Below are 16557 nucleotides of genomic sequence, written 5' to 3'. Positions count from 1 at the left end.
TTAATGGGTCTGAAAGTAGGAGTCTGCCAGAATTTGAACATTCAGAGAAAAAAACACTATAAGATCTTCTTTTCTCGAAAGCCAGCCTAGCGTGTATTTTTCAGGCCTTTCTCCCGCACCGGCTCACCCTAAACCATGAAGGCTGTTGGTGCTGGCCAAGGCCTCACGCTGTAAGTGCACTTGCTTCCTGTTTCATCTTTCACTTCATCTGGACCCTGGGGCAGACTCAATTCTCATCTCTGAGGCTCTGTTATTTCAGTCTTTGGTCTCAATGTCACTTAATCAGGAAAATGCTAATTCCTCAGCAGGGAGAGGAAAGTCATAACTCTCTTCTTAGCTTTATATTAAATCCCCTAGAATCCCCCGAACAAGTAGCCCGATGCTCTTACCTCTATTTTTCCATCTGTAAAGGGAAAAACCATGAAGTGTGTTTAGTCTTCATCCACAGTAATCCATGAAAGCCATTCGGGAACAGTTTAGGTTGTGTCTCATTATCTCAAAAGGTGCGGAGAAAGTATCACATCGTTCAAACTTCATTCATCTTAATCAATGCATGTAAGTCAAGTGTGTCTTGGTCCATATTTAGAACAGAAGTGTGTACTCACAGATGCAGAGTAGGTATATGTAAACTCTGGCCACGCCCATATGCTCAGTGACTGTCAGTGGGATCCCCTTTCACCTCCTGGTCACTTCTCTGTCCCTACCCCCACCAAAAGGACCTCCTTTTAACTCAGAACCCCAACTCCATGAAGAACTTGTGCAGATTTCAAACCAGAGGGATGACAGTCTTTTAAAATAGTTTTTATGGTAGTGTGAATCACTAATATGACTAATCCTCCTGGGGGCAGTTGCTAATTTTTATTCTGGGATGTCTTCTTGTAAGATCCATAGCCAGTTTATTAATAACTTTAAGGGGGGAAGGAAAAACTACTACATAAATCGTGTATAGAAACAGGGAGATAACATCTCAGGTTCAGGGAGGGAAATGCACGAAACATTGGAAGATCTGTGAAGAAGGCATTCTTCGCTGTGGTCTAAAAAGAGCATAGATGCTAGGGACTTGCCTGGATAGGATCCCTGCACCGTGGTCGGCTGTGTGACCTGGGCAAGTGACAGCCTCTCTGTGTCTCAGTTTCTTTGATCATAAAATGGGGATAATAGTGCTAGTGGCTCAGAGTTATTGCCAGGATTAAAGGATTTAATACATGTTAAGTGCTTAGAATCATACTTGGTAACCAGTCAACAAACACTAGCATAATTGTGAATCCAGATGAAATTTTATTTTTCTTGTTCCAAATAAATCTAATGAAATATAGAGAACTTCTCCCCAGGAAAAAATACAGACAAAGATAAAAATCTGTACAGACACAGAAAATTTATACACAAGCTCAGGGGTTTCCAAGGCCCAGTGAGTGTGTTAGTCGCTCAGTCGTGTCCGACTCTTTGCGAGTCTATGGACTGTAGCCCGTCAGGTTCCACTGTCCATGGAATTCTCCAGGCGAGCGTACTGGAGTGGGTTGCCGTGCTCTTCTCCAGGGGATCTTCCCAACTCAGGGGTTGAACCCAGGTCTCTTGCACTGCGGGCAGATTCTTTACCATTTGAGCTACCCAGGAAGCCCTAAGTCCTTGTGAAGTCCACTCATATTCCTGATCCACTTGGTGATCTAGAGGGATCTGCTTTGGGCAGTGTGGTGTGGTGGCTCAGACCCTGGGCTCTGGAGTCAGGCCAACTTGGGTTTTAAGCCTGACACAGCAGTTTATTAGTTGTGTGGCTGTGGGCAAGTTCTGTGACCTCTTTACACCACATCTCCTCACGTATAATATGGACAACAGTTCCTGCTCTGTGAATTCAGCCCTGTTGATAGAAATGGATTCTATGCAGTAAACTGTGGTAGCATCTGGGGTAAAGAAATCATGCAGTTATCTGGGAATGGAGATTATTGCCGTTGCTCCCAGTCTGTTTCCAGACACGTCTCCCTTTGCAGAAGAGCTCGGAATTGGCAATCTGGAACCACAGTTCTGAAAATGTCCCTCACAAATGAATTAGGGGAAGAGTAGCAACAATAGCAACACAATTTAAACTGCGAGGTGACGTATTTCTAAATATTTAAGAAATCGATACTGTACTAAAAGTTTAAATAAACATTCTTAAAATGATGGTGGAGTCGGATAGGAAGGTGCCAGAACTTGCTCCCAAGAGCTGACTTATAATCCCTCCCCAGCCTTGGAGGGGCTTCCTAGGTGGCCCTAATGTTAAAGAACCCACCTGCCAATGCAGGATACGTAAGAGACATGGGTTCAGTCCTGGGTTGGGAAGATCCCCTGGGGGAGGACATAGCAACCCACTCCAGTATTCTTGCTGGGAGAATGCCATGGACAGAGGAGCATAGCAGGCTGCAGTCTGTGGTCGCAGACAGTTGGACACAATTGAAGCGACTTAGCATGCACGTGGCAATGGCACCCCACTCCAGTACTCTGGCCTGGAAAATCCCATGGATGGAGGAGCCTGGTAGGCTGTAGTCCGTGGGGTCACAAAGAGTCAGACATGACTGAGCGACTTCACTTTGACTTTTCACTTTCATGCATTGGAGGAGGAAATGGCAACCCACTCCAGTATTCTTGCTGGGAGAATCCCATGGACAGAGGAGCATGGCAGGCTGCAGTCTGTGGTCACAGAGAGTTGGACACAATTGAAGCGACTTAGCGTGCACATAGCATGCATGGAGACTATGAATGGCGATCTCCCTACTCAGACTCTCCCCCACTAACATCAGTTTTGAATACCAGGAGCCTGGTGCATTTTAAGATTTTTCTAAATGTCCAAAGGATCCAGCTTTCAGCAGGTAATATTTATCCACACACCACATATGTTTGTTTGTTTTTTAAGGACCTAAGGAAAATATACTGAAATGTTAAAGTTGTTCTGCCTGGGATGTAGAGATATAGATTATTTTAATTTTCTTCTTTACTTTTTTCTTTACTTTGGTCATCTGCTTTGTAATAAGTATGCATTATTTGAATAATTAATTCAACAATTAGACATTTGTCTATACGAACAGTACTCTGCTAAGCATTGAGAATACAGCATCCATTATCTCCTCATGTCTATGATCTAGATGGGAATAAGACATTGAATAAGTATTTGCACTAATAATTTATGCTTCCAATGACAATAACGCCTGATAGAGAAGTCTAGGTAACTATTAAATCAAGAGGGATTGACCTAAGCTAGAGTCTGGGAAAGCTTCTCTGAAGAAATAGTATTAAAACTGAAATCTGAAGGGGAAGAGGAAGAGGAAAGAAAGAGAAAAATATTCCAGATGTGGAGATTAGCATGTACAAAGACCCTGAGGCATGGTGAGTTTAAGAAGTTAAAAGGAGGCCAGAGTGCTTACTGCCTGGGGAAAGGAGGAAATTCACATAAGAGCAAGATGGCCTCAGAGATCCTGTTAATGGTCTTTGCATTTGATTTTAAGAGGAATAGAGAGCCAGGGTTTTAAGCAGGATAGTAACATATAGCTATTTCCATTTTGGATTTTTTTTAAGAAAAAGAAAAACAAAAAAGTATTTCAAATCATTTGTTATTTATAGTTTAGATGTTCTTGAATTTAGAGTTTTTAAAAACCAATTCAGTAGACTCACCCTATATATTGAGTTGGCCAAGAAGTTCAATAGAGTTTTCTGTAACATCTTAAAAAACCAAACAAACTTTTTGGCCAACTCAACATAAAAATATTGAGTAAAAGTGTTTTTATAATAGGTGGTTATTCTTTTTCTTTTTTAAAAAAATATTTATTTAGGCTGCACCAGCTCTTCATTGCAACATAAGGGATCTTTGTTTTTTAGTTGTGGCACGTGAACTCTTAGTTGGAGCATGTGGGATCTAGCTCCTTGACCAGGAATTGAACCTGGGCCCTCTGCATTGGGAACTCAGTCTTAGCCACTGAACCACCAGGGAAGCCCATAGGTAGTGTTCTTGGAACATCAGCTTCCTTTACCCAGGGAACCTGGGACAGTGACAGGAGCTTAGCCCTGCAGCCTGGGTCCTCTCTCAGTCCAAGGCCATGGGACATGCCAATGTGACCAGAGCAGGTGGTGGAAGCCAGGCTGCAAGGATCCTTCCTCTCACCACCCCAGGGAGTTGAGGTAGGAGGCAGCCAGTGAGCATTATGTCAGGAAACATGCCCTAGAAATGCAAAATGATCCAACTCCCAGACTGGCTGTGGTCAGAACACAGCTGGACAAACTACAGTGTCTAGAAGCTGACAAGTTGTGAGGGTGTTTTTCTGCCCAGGAGTGCAGGGCTGGGTCTCTGTCATGTCAGTTAACTACAACTGGAGCTCAGGGGATATATCAGGTACCTCCATAAATGTACATCCTGATATGCTGTCTTAGTGATGCAAACACACCAACATGGAGCCTACATTTGTTGTGAAGCTTTTGAGTTTATTGAAAACAACTTCTTAAACCACCACGCTCTATCATCTCATGAAATCACTGTCTTAGAAGTAATCAGTCACTTGGCCACTGAATAACAGAAGAGACATTTCCAGCAAATGCTCCTCTCCAGCGTTCCTAAGTCAACAGGGTGTGTCCTGGTCTCTGGGTTGTTTGAACGGCAAGGGGAGCTGCCAAAACCCACCCTCTCCTGGAGGAACTCAAAGCTTTAGTGGGCTCTGGAGCCACGGTAACAGGCATCTGGTAGTCAACTTTTCCTGTAATAAGAAGGTATTAAATATTCACATCAGGAATTGGGACTTTTGTCGGCCCTGAACTGGTCTTCCAACCTGTTACCTATTATGCCTCACACTTTATATACCCCCGAATACAACAAGAAGAAACTTGTGAGTGTTCTATAAGACTTGCCACTGACATCAGGGTGGGTCTTTGAGGCTTATGGTTATCCTAATAAAAGCAAGGAATGTGTAACAGGCTGTAGCCAGCAGACCACCAACCACTTTATTGTAGAAGCACAAAAGAAAACCTCTGGTAAACCTACCATACCTGCTGCACAGCATGTGGCTGTTTCTTAACCCTTGAAGACTCTGTTATATGCACAACTTAAGACGACATTTGTATGTTTCTGGTTTCCCTTCCTCTGATGTCTACTAAGTTACACACTTAGACAAGAAATACCTATTGATGGAGTGCTTATGAATTACAGATTGGAGGTTACAAATCAATTCAGGATTTTTCTAATATAAATTCAAACCAGATCTGTGAAGCCAGCTTTTCACAGGACATATAGGCAGATGGGCAGCCAGGCACCCATGCAATAGGTGAGAAGGAGGTCTTCTGTGACCCCAGAGTCCTCTTTCTGATGTCTTCCTTTCTCCATGGCTACCCTCATGCTCAGGCGCTCAGTGTCCTACTCCTGCCCAAGTGCAAATGCAGGAAAGAACCTATATCATTGGAAGGATGTCAGGAAACTCTTGAAAGAGTTATTCACACTGCAAAGAATAAAATGAAGTTGCTATTTAGCAAAGCGTAGGCTGGTAAACATTGGAAAAGACCCTGATGCTGGGAAAGATTGAAGGCAGGAGGAGAAGGGAGCGACAGAGGATAAGATGGTTGGATGGCATCACTGACTCAATGGATATGAGTTTGAGCAAACTCCAGGAGATAATGGACAGGGAAACCTGGTGTGCTGCAGTCCATGGGGTCGCAAAGAGTCAGACACGATTTAGCGACTGAATAACAATAAGGCTGGTAAAGAGAATTGGTGAGAGGCTAGAGGAGCACTCAGGGACTGTAACCATAGGGGGCTACTCCCACCCCAACATCAAGGGGCTAGACGTGGTGGAACCCTTATGAGAATCCAGCAGGAGCTTCAGCAAGAGAATCTGATGGTGCTGCCTACAGCAGCCAATGTTCTGGGGCACAGGGTGGCCACGGAAGAGCAGAGAATCTATCTGGAGGGGCAAAAGCAAACAACCAGCACAGGATCAGATGTCAGATTAGGCAATCTATTACTTCCCTCAGATTCTTTAGCATCCCAAGCCTAATAAGCATGAAAGAAAAGTTAGAGGTTGTGTAGGCATCTTATTTTTAATCCTTGTCCTAAATGGTTTTCCAGCATCAAAGAACAGGTATGGCAGGGAGAAAGAGGGAGCTGTCTCTGTTTTGAAACCCAGTAGCTGGTGGCCTCTGATCTTGGGATGCTTAGGGATGAGGGAGAGCTTTCAGAGGAGACCAGGTATACAGGGGCACATGAAGTCTTCACCCTCCCAAAGTGCTCTCATCCACTGGACAAGTATGGAATGCACTGCAGCATATCTGTATCTGAAAGAATTCTCTTATTCAGCTTATTTAGGAGTCATGAAGCCACGCCCCTCACCTCAATCCTGCATTTTGACCAAGCCTTGCCAGTAACTTTCCTGCTTCTGGTCATGCTCCCTCCAAGCCACAGTCCTCCGCATAATCATCAGAATATCCCATCCTAAAAAATCCCCACTTAAAATTCTGCCGTGACTCCCCATTGCCTACAGCATAGACCACCAACCCCCCAGTGTACTCCCAGGCACTTCTTCAGCCTTATCCCTTTTAAGTCTCCTCCTTGTCCTTCAGATACCTACCATATCAGTACTTTTGCTCATGTCATCTGAGATGCCTGAGGTCCTTTCCTGGGTCTTCTGCCCGCCCCCGCCCCCCCCTCCCTCTACCTCCTGACACTTATTGGTTGTTTTGAGGTGTGTCAGGAGTAAGACCTCCAGGCTGGGATTCAGAGATGCTGACCCCCCTCCTATACAGCACCCCCACATCACACTGAAATGTCCCATCTCCTTATGGGAGCATCAGAAGGCCGAGGACAATGCCCTGTGTATGAACACATCCTCTTAATGCAGCACCAAGCAAGAATTACTGTTAGAAACTGATGAACTAAACCAAATGACAACTTGCCAGAAAGTGTTTCCCAAAACCAGGTTCCCTGGGAGTTAGACATTTCTTTAAGCCCTGTAGAAACACAACAGTATAGATATTTAATTAATGTTTCTAGTTCTCTGTATATATTCTGTGTACACCTTAGCTGCTTAAGTATTAATGTAAATGAAAAATCAAACACCTATAAAGGATGTTTTTGTGGAATAACTAGAAAAATAAACCATAGGACATCTGATTTAGGGAGGCTTTAAAATACCCTCTAGTGGAAGACGTATAGTGACGTTGTTCAGTTCCGTTCAGTTCAGTCGCTCAGTCCTGTCCGACTCTTTGTGACCCCATGAATCGCAATCACAGCACTGCAGGCCTCCCTGTCCATCACCATCTCCCAGAGTTCACTCAGACTCACGTCTATCGAGTCCGTGATGGCATCCAGCCATCTCATCCTCTGTTGTCCCCTTCTCCTCCTACCCCCAATCCCTCCCAGCATCAGAGTCTTTTCCAATGAGTCAACTCTTCGCATGAGGTGGCCAAAGTATTGGAGTTTCAGCTTTAGCATCATTCCTTCCAAAGAAATCCCAGGACTGATCGCCTTTAGGATGGACTGGTTGGATCTCCTTGCAGTCCAAGGGACTCTCAAGAGTCTTCTCCAACACCACAGTTCAAAAGCATCAATTCTTCGGCGCTCAGCTTTCTTCACAGTCCAACTCTCACATCCATACATGACCACAGGAAAAACCATAGCCTTGATTAGATGGACCTTACCTGAAGATAATAGTAGGGATCCTTTGGAATTACCAGCCTTGATAGGCTGACCTCTTTGTCCCTATGGCTCTTAAAGTTTCTGTAATTCTAAAATGGCTTTAAAACAAACTACTTCAACGGCTTAGTGGAGACATAATCACTTAGTGTCTATTGTTTCACAATCATGCAGCTGTAGGATTACTTCGTATAGTTTGGGATTTGTTCCTAAGACATGGAAGCATTAAATGAAGTGGGTCGGACATACCTCACTTCTCACAAGCTCTGGCAACATTATTTATCCTTTAAAATTGATATCCTGTAGGTGTCTCTTTCTTCCTGATATTCTCTAGTGCTCCTGGAATAGTGGGCTGGGCCACCTCGAGACAGCAGCTTCATTCATTTTACCGGAGATCACCCACTGGAGTTACTGGAAAATGTCCATTTTTACATTCAGCATGTTATCTCAACCATCAAAATAATCTGGAGTTGGTTTATTTTTTAGAAAACTATTTGCTGCAGAGCAAAAGTTGTCAGTCATAAAAAGGATGTTAATAACAGAGAGACATCAGCAGTGTAAACAAAGCAGATACTGGCTGGTGTTACAGAACCTGCAGAAGGCACAGTGGAGGCTGGTGCTTGGTGGCTAACAGCTCTCAATCTATAGAGCAGCTCATCGATTCCACTGGCACAGTCTGGGGGTCTAAACAAGAAAACTCCATGGACTCAAAAAGAGCAAGGGCATAGTTCAGAAACTCCAAATCCTCTTGACAAGCTTCCAGTGCTGGGACACAAATTCGACACCAAATTGTTCATTAAAGCCTCCCTCCCTACACACCCCCTACCACCACGATTGCTGCACAGTATTTTCCTCCATGTCCTCTCGCCACTCCCCAAATATGAAGTTGAAACGAATTGAATTCAGTGGCAATTGGAAACCCCAGTATTATGAAGAGTGTATTTCACTGGATATGGTTTGGTCTAATTCTGGATAAACCACTCATAAAACCACACCTCCTCACTTTTGTCTCCATCTGAAGAGGCATCTGTGGTGATTGCAGCCTCCTCAGCATAGCTGCTGCTCCTCTGACAAGTGCTGCTCAGACACAGGGTGCTTTTCTGGGAGTTGATGGTAGAATTGGGGAGCAAAGGGAGTAGTCATCCACCCGAATTCAAACTGCAGAAAGCACCTGTTATGTCATTTTGAAGGTAGGATGTTGACACAACAATTGTGAAGACCATGAAGAAAAGGTATTGAGGTTATCATTTCATCCAGGAATTGCTATACTTAGTATTTACCCAAAAGAGTTGAAAACTTGTGTCCACACAAACTCCCCATACATGGAAGTTTATAGCAGGTTTATTTCATCCTTGCCAGAACTTGGAAGCAATCGAGATATCCTTCAATAAGTGAATGGATAAGTAAGTAACTGTATTTCATCCAGACAATGGAGTATTATTGAATGCTAAAAAGAAATGAGCTCTCAGCCTTGAAAAGAAGGAAATTCAAATGCATACTACTAAGTGAAAGAAGTCAGTCCGAAAAGATTACATATTATAGGATTCCAACTATATGACATTCTGGAAAAGGCGAAACTATGGAGACAGTAAAAAGATCAGTGGTTGTCAGGGCAGGATGGATGAATAGGTGGAGCACAGAGGATTTTTAGGACAACGAAACTATTCTGTATGATACTATGATGTTGGATACAGAACCTTATACATTTGTCAAAACGTGTAGAACATACAACACAAACAGTGAGCCCTGTGTGAACTATGGACTCTGTGCTGATGATGTATCAGTGTAGGTTCATCAGTTGTAACAAATGTACCCTCTCCCATGGGATGCTGATAGTGGGGAAGGGCATGCAAGTCTGGACAGGGAGTGTCTGGAAATTGTGCTTTCCACTCAATTTTACTATGATCCTGGCACTGTTCTAAAAATTAAGGTGTATTTGTTTTTAAGTCTAGAGCTTCCCTCATAGCTCAGTTGGTAAAGAATCTGCCTGCGATGCAGGAGACCCTGGTTCGATTCCTGGGCCAGGAAGATCTGCTGGAGAAGGGATGGGTTAACCACTCCAGTATTCTTGGGCTTCCCTTGTGGCTCAGCTGGTAAAGAATCCACTCACAATGCAGGAGACCTGGGTTTGATCCCTGGGTCGGGAAGATCCCCTGCAGAAGGGAAAGGCTACCCACTGCAGCATTCTGGCCTGGAGAATTCCATGGACTATGCAGTCCATGGGGTCGCAAAGAGTTGGACATGACTTTCACTTCACTAGAGCACTGAGAAAAAAAGATGCAGAGGAAGCAGAGTAAAAGGGAGTCTTTTAAATATCTGATTTAAATATCAGTGTTTGATCACCCAGAGGTATATAGAGGTGTAGAGTAATCAAAAGTGGTGCTTTATGTTTCATGTGTCTTTATTGATGCAGCCCCATCCTCAAGCGACCACTTTGTTCAGTGTTAGAACCCCACTCCTGCATTCCTCAGTGTCAAAACCTGGCCACACATCAAGCTGTTTCCTGCTTGGACTGCCTGTGGGACCTCAGGAGAAGTTCCTGAAGTGGGGATGTAGGAAGACCATGCCTTCCCTAGCACCCCTTTCACATGTACCCTGAGACTCAGGATCCGATCTGAGTGGCCTGTGTGAGCCTGCCCTGAGTTCCTGCAGGAAGAAGTTGCTACAGTTAAAGACTAACTTCCACCCAAGGCTGAACAATCACTGCGTATTAGACAGTCATTGCTCTGCAAGGTATGAGTGATTACCAAGGCCAGGCTGAACCCCGAGGAAGGGTCTGGCTGACAATGGCCTAGATGAACAGAAGTACAGGCAGCTCCATTCCCCATTCCCTACTTAGAAGCCAGATAATAATACACAGAAAAGAGACACAGCATAAATTCAGGTTTGGCTTCCCTTGTGGCTCAGCAGGTAAAGAATCCGCCTGCAATGCAGGAGACCTGGGTTCGATCCCTGGGTTGGGAAGATGTCCTGCAAAAGAGAAACGCTACTCACTCCGGTATTCTGGCCTGGAGAATCCCATGACTGTATAGTCCATGGGGTCGCAGAGTTGGACACAACTGAGCAACTTTCACTCACTTATAAACTCAGAGTAAGAGTGAGTTAAGGCTAATCGTTTTGTGACAAGGACTGATTAATTTATTTGAGAAATTTGAAGTACTGACTTGAAGCCTACTTGTTCAAACAGAGCCATTATCAAAGCATCCATTTCCCCAACATTGCAATCCCACCTCCAAAACCACAGATTTGTTTCTCTTCAATCTCTCAAGCCTGACATCTTTGTCCATATTTCTTCATTCCGCTGCCTGAAATAAAGGTCGATCATGACTGAGCACATCCGAACACACACCAGTGCGCGCGCGCGCGCGCACACACACGCAGGCAAGCCCGTGAAAATAGTGCGGAGAAGCAAGGATTCCTTTAAAAAGTACAGTGGGCAAGAGCGACCCCTGCTGGATAAATGAGGACAAACTAGGATAGCCAGGGACTAACAGGAAAAAAGAAAATGTTTTAAAGTTGTGCTTTTGAAGGAGAAGAAAAATTGTTTCGTTTAATCATCTTTTAAAAATTTATTGGATTAAAGGACAAACCTGAAAGTCTTATTCCTTTTAAGTTTCTAGAAACAAACTCGGTTGAGTGTTTGGCACTTCTGCAGCACCTTGATACTTACGTTAAGTGATTTTTTAAGAGCTCGTCTATTCTGTGCAGGGCATCTAAAAGCAGCTTAATAGCTGAACTGTTTCTTTTCTATCTAATTGCCTGCCAGGGCTCTGAGTTCTTTGTGCACAGGCAGAAGTGTATCTGCTTCAGGATCAGGAGTAATTCTGATAAATCTGAAAGCATATGGTGAACTTCAAGACTGAGTTTTCAGAACTGCCTGGGGAAAGGGATGTGTTTGAGATAGGTCAACAGGGTTGGAAACATTCGAAGAAAACTTGACACATTTTACCAAACTTTTTCCTTTGGTCACTGTGTAATTTGGATATTTTCAGAATCCTTAGTTCCTTAATTTGGAGGATGAATGCAATTTTTTTCTAAAAGAGAATGTTTCCTTATGCATAGTATATATCCTGATGCACTAAAATGTGCTGCGCTTTGCAATATCTTCTTTAAACACTCTGTTGTAGGGGCATGGAGGAAACAGTTCAGTGTTTCAGTTCACTGCCTCTTGTGTCGCAATGCCGAATCGTACCTGTTTCTGATTCTGCCACTCCCTAGTTAGGCAACTTGGGGCAAGTTTCCTGAACTTCCAGTCTCAGTTTCCTTCTTTGTAAAAGGGGGTTGCTTATAGTGCCCACTTCAGCAGGTAATCGGGAGGGTTCAGTGACTGATGCTGAAACCTGTCTCCTATCACCCTGGGATAATCCCAATTAGCTTTAGATGAAAGTGTTGAATCTTAGAGATGAAGATACAGATAATCATGATTTTTAAAAAAAAAAAAACATACAGAAAGACTGGCACTTGTATATGTCAGTTGTTGAGAGGGAAGTCATTGATGGTAGGCAAGCCTTTAATTTGGGGCAAGAATAAAAACGAGTCAATTTTAAAGTTTCTCTGCCTATATGAACACCTCCGTGGAAGCACAGAGTTAGAAGCCTCCAAGAAATTTCAAACCACTTTTCAGGAAGGAATCTGGTTTTCTGGGTGTAGACGGGTTCCCCCAATATATTGCCAGTATGCCATCTGTTCCTCCTTCACCAGTCTGTACCTACCGGGGTGTTGGAAGAGGTACTGATAACAAAGATCCATTCTCTGCCCATGAAAAAGACGCACTCTGTAGGGGGAGGAGCAAACAGCTTCTGAGTCCTTCAGGATCCTGAGATTTGTCTGTCCTTCTTCACTGCAGTCCGACACACTCTCAGAGGGACCCGTCGAAATCTTTGGCAATCATTCTCCTCCACTGACCAGGGTTAGACTTAGAGTTGAAGACACAGAACAGAGCAAAATCAATTCCTTTCAAGGCAATTAGCCAACTGGTTTAGCCAAACCAATTTCTCAACATTGTCCTTTAACTTCTTGGTAGGATTAAGGGTGGAGAAGGAAATGGCAATCCACTCCAGTATTCTTTCCTAGAGAATCCCATGGGCAAAGGAGCCTGGTGGGCTGCTCTCTATGGGGTCCCACAGAGTCAGACACAACTGAAGCGACTTAGAAGCAGCAGCAGCAGGATTAAGAGAGTATCTTTCTCTTCAGTAATTGGATTGTGGACCTCACAAACATCTAGCAGGAAAGAGGTTAATTGAAAGGGTTTGGGTTGTTATTTACATGCCATGTAAATACCTAACTGGTCCTGGCCTTTGCATTTGGCCATATCTCGACAGGGATTATAGGATGAACCTGGCACTTGTGGGACTCCCAGGAGAAGTCTTGGGATTTGGGAATATATGCTTTTGAAGTTTGCCATCCACTTCAATCTGTTCTTTAGGCCAAATCCTCATAATCACACCTGTCCTCCTTATGAGGGTTTGATTGTGGATGAGGCCATTTTTGCCTTTTCTCCCCAAAGGAGAGATCATTATCTTAAATAAGGATTGTCTTATAAGAGGCAAGTTCAAATACAGATGAAAATAATAATACTACTTAGCATTTCCACTTCACCTTTCATCTACAGAGCTCAAAGTACTTGGCAAACATTAATTAATTCTCAGAACACCCTTGTGGGGTAAAGTAAGGGTATTATCTTTATAATAATATATAAATACTGGCTGCTTCATGAAAGCAGCCACTTTAAAGGGACAATTCTGCAGGATCAATTTCAAAAACCACCTTCTCACCTGGTGTAGACTTAATACTTTGGGGTAACACATTTGGAAGCGCCAAAAACGACATTCTAGAGGAGGCGTATGTACCCTTTCAAAATGATTTCTTTAGTGATTTTCAACAGCCTTACCTATTTTGAGAAACTTATTCACATTAAAAAAACACTCATTGTAGCTTATTCAATCTAAATGATATCAGTCTCTACACATGAAAGAATTCAAAACCGTCCTTATATAAAATTTAATGCTGAGAATTTGGGATCCTATTTCAAATGCATGTGGATTTGAAGGGGTGTAATAATTTCAGGATTTTGTAATGTTTTCTATCCTTGTATTAAATTCTGAACACATTGCAAACCGTAGTTTCAAGATTCAACAAAATGGGTACCAGTCAGAAGAAGAGACTCTGACAGCTGGCAAAAGCTGACCAAGAATGGATTGGTCATCTTGCCCCCACTTTCTTCTCTTCATGTGGGTTACAATGAATGCTTCACGCCAAAAGGCCGTCTATTTTTCTCTTGTATCCCTTCCATCTTCTGTCTCCTTTAGCAAATAGCATAGTATTCCCTTTCTCAGTTGCTAACCTGGGTCCTAGCAATTGTTCATCAGAACTGATTTCAGAGTGTATCACCTCAATGAAACTCACCATACATCACTACGTTCCATCATATGTAACTTCATTTCTTGTTTTCCCCACAACTGTATATTTCATAACTTCATTTCCATTTACACTTGCTCTTCCTGGTGACAATGCTCATCTCTGTGAAGTTTGATGGGCTTTTTGATCCTGGAAAGTCAATTTTTTAGGCTAATAGAAATTATCCTAAAATTAAAAGACACTTGCTCCTTGAAAGGAAAGCTATGACAAACCTATACAGTGTTTTAAAAAGCAGGGACATCACTTTGCTGACAAAAGTCTGTATAGACAAAGCTGTGGTTTTTCCAGTAGTCATGTACAGATGTGAGAGTTGGACTATAAAGAAGGCTGAGCGCCGAAGAATCAATGTTTTCAAATTGTGGTGCTGGAGAAGATTCTTGAGAGTCCCTTGGACTGCAAGGGGATCAAACCGGTCAATTCTTAAAGGAAATAAAACCTAAATATTCACTGGAAGGAATGATGCTGAAGCTGAAGTTCTAATACTTTGGCCACCTGATGAGCCAACTCACTGGAAAAGACCCTGATTCTGGGAGAGATTGCAGGCAGGAGGAGAAGGGGGTGACAGGGGATGGGACAGTTAGGTGGCATCATTGACACAATGGACATGAGTTTGAGCAAGCTCCAGGAGATGGTGAAGGATAGAGAAGCCTGGTGTGTTATAGTCCATGGGGTTGCAAAGAGTCGTACACAGCTTAGTGATTGAACAACAACATGTCTTTAAACCCATTTCCCATCAAGAACTATATGGCATCCAGGCAATCCAGGCACTCAGTAAACATTGTCAGGATTTACTTTGTTCTGTGGAAATGGAAAAACATCCCCGGACTCTGAAACCGTTGTTTATAGTCTTGGTTGGGTAAATCCCCCACATGAAAATTTTATATATGTATCTCTGAATTTTCTGCTTGTTGAGCCTCGTAAGTGAATTATTCTGCTCAGCCCTGTAAGAAATGGTACCAGTGTGTACCACTTAACTGTGCACTATGGATTCACTAAGTCTATCCACTTGCCTCTGTCGATGGCTTTACTTAGCAGCCTCAAGAGAGAAAACCTGGTTTTGGTCTCATAACATTGGTTGAGCTGATGGTCTCCAATCTCCAAAGTGGGATAAACCAGATTCCTTCACTATGTTTATTTTGGCCCGCCATATCTCTTTATGGAGAAAATGGTCTAAATAAAGTGCTTCCTCTGTGAATTTTGACAGGAAACACTACTAATATGCTTTCCTTTTGTTGTGTGCCTTGCTCTTTTCTCCCAGTGTTGTTTAAATATTTTCAGGACAATGACATATTTATTAATCCACTCCTCTCTGCATGGGTCATGAAATGATTGGTTCCTCTGTAAAACCCTCTTAGAAAAGCTGGTTTCTCCAGTGAGAGTTAATAATATTACCACTATTCATGTAAAAAAAAAACGCTGAGACAATCTCTTAAAAATGGAACACATTTATCTAAAACAGCTGGTAAAGAAAGCACGCAGGCCCAGCCAGAGGCAGCGAGGCCAGAGGTCAGGGTTAACACCCATTTCGGTGGAACTTTGAAGCTGACATTTTACAGATTATATGCGTCTCGGTGCACAGTGGGCATGGCATATAAATTGGACTTAGAGGCCCCTATTTGTTCTCTGCATTTTTATGAGCCCACAGAGCTCTTCTTTGAAGCGGCATACATCGAAAATAAAAACTCATTTTAATGTTGTGGAACTATTTACAATAAATCACATTTACATCCTGGCTTTTCTTTCTTTTTTTTTTTTTTTCTGGCTTTTCTTAAGTATAAGATCTCTCTTTCTTCACACACACACACACACGCTCATGGGTAGCTTGTTTTTTATATTTACAGTATGGTAAGCCCAGCTTCCCTCATCTCCTTGCTTTGACTTAGGAATCTGATCAGAGATGCGACTGTATTTGGTACCACAGGGACTCCTATTGTAAGTCACGTGAGATGATTCAGCTGCAATGAGCTATTCTTTACCCCCAGGAAAATCCCCTGATACCATAAAATGCTGGCTATAGCATGGCCCTTCAGCACTAGAAGAAAGCATCTGATTTCAAAGAGATTGAGTTCCACTCTGGAACTAATTATATCATTGGTTTTATGGATATTTTAAGTTGCTAGGTGTTTTAACTGGAGAAGGCTGGCGACCCGGAGAGAAACATGCACTGGCAGAGACTGCCATGGGCACTTTAGCCACCTAATTAATTTTCAATAAAAGCTCACAATAGTTAATTTGCTCTAGACCCAATGTAAATCAAATGGAGACAAATAGGTTAAAATTAGAAATGGGTGATAGAAACCATGTTTACGGTCAAAATTACCTTTCACCCTGGAAATAACACAGATTGACAGGAGAAGAAAATGAGACCACACAGATTTTTGTTCAAATTGATTCTTAAGTGAATTAAAGATTTTATTAAGGAGAAAACCAGAATCTCCCCTCCCCACTTCGCCCCACCAGAGAGATCTGAGATCTACAAAAAAAAAAAAATGTTACTTTCT

General features: G+C 42.8%; 1 long non-coding RNA gene across 1 annotated transcript; it reads right to left on the bottom strand.

The window, feature by feature from the left end:
* Positions 1–4425: 4425 nt before the first annotated feature.
* Positions 4426–13113, bottom strand: LOC147364230 (uncharacterized). Its single transcript, XR_015133552.1, has 2 exons — positions 12352–13113; positions 4426–4715 (listed from the first exon to the last, which is right to left on the bottom strand). It is a non-coding gene; the product is annotated as an uncharacterized LOC147364230 (long non-coding RNA).
* Positions 13114–16557: the final 3444 nt, after the last annotated feature.

Source organism: Bos grunniens, chromosome 10 (assembly GCF_055505025.1).
Source record: "Bos grunniens cultivar Pamir isolate PY7600 chromosome 10, Bosgru_T2T1.0, whole genome shotgun sequence".
In the NCBI taxonomy this organism is placed as follows: Eukaryota; Metazoa; Chordata; class Mammalia; order Artiodactyla; family Bovidae; genus Bos; species Bos grunniens.
This window is presented reverse-complemented; position numbering and strand designations above follow the sequence as displayed.